The 325-nt window shown below is 38.2% G+C and overlaps 1 protein-coding gene across 1 annotated transcript in view; it reads right to left on the minus strand.

Moving 5' to 3' along the window:
• Positions 1–325, minus strand: part of LOC117104149 (histidine triad nucleotide-binding protein 3-like) — a 14803-nt gene that overhangs the window by 7705 nt on the left and 6773 nt on the right. The window lies entirely within an intron of this gene.

A 325-nucleotide genomic window follows, 5' to 3' on the forward strand; every position in this document is an offset into this window, starting at 1 on the left:
GCTCGATAGTCGTTATGTACCCGACAGTCGGCTGCCTTTATATTTTCACCTGTTTTCAGTTTGCATTCAAAGGGTACATTGCTGCACAGCCAACTGTTGGGGATATAGTACCTTCATATGACTACTCATACGTATACAACAGAAAAACGTCGCATGGACTAAGTGAAAAATGATGATCTAAATGAAGAAACGATGTATTTCAGCAAGTATTAAAACATTTTAGTTTTATTTTAGGCCTTCTTCAAAATACCTATGCCTACAGCAGATGATTTTTTTGCCGTAAAACCAAAATAGTTTCATCCATGCCGACATTCCGGTCGGTTAG

Source organism: Anneissia japonica, unplaced genomic scaffold (assembly GCF_011630105.1).
Source record: "Anneissia japonica isolate Jap-2015-1 unplaced genomic scaffold, ASM1163010v1 scaffold3531_len492141_cov184, whole genome shotgun sequence".
Classification (NCBI taxonomy): Eukaryota; Metazoa; Echinodermata; class Crinoidea; order Comatulida; family Comatulidae; genus Anneissia; species Anneissia japonica.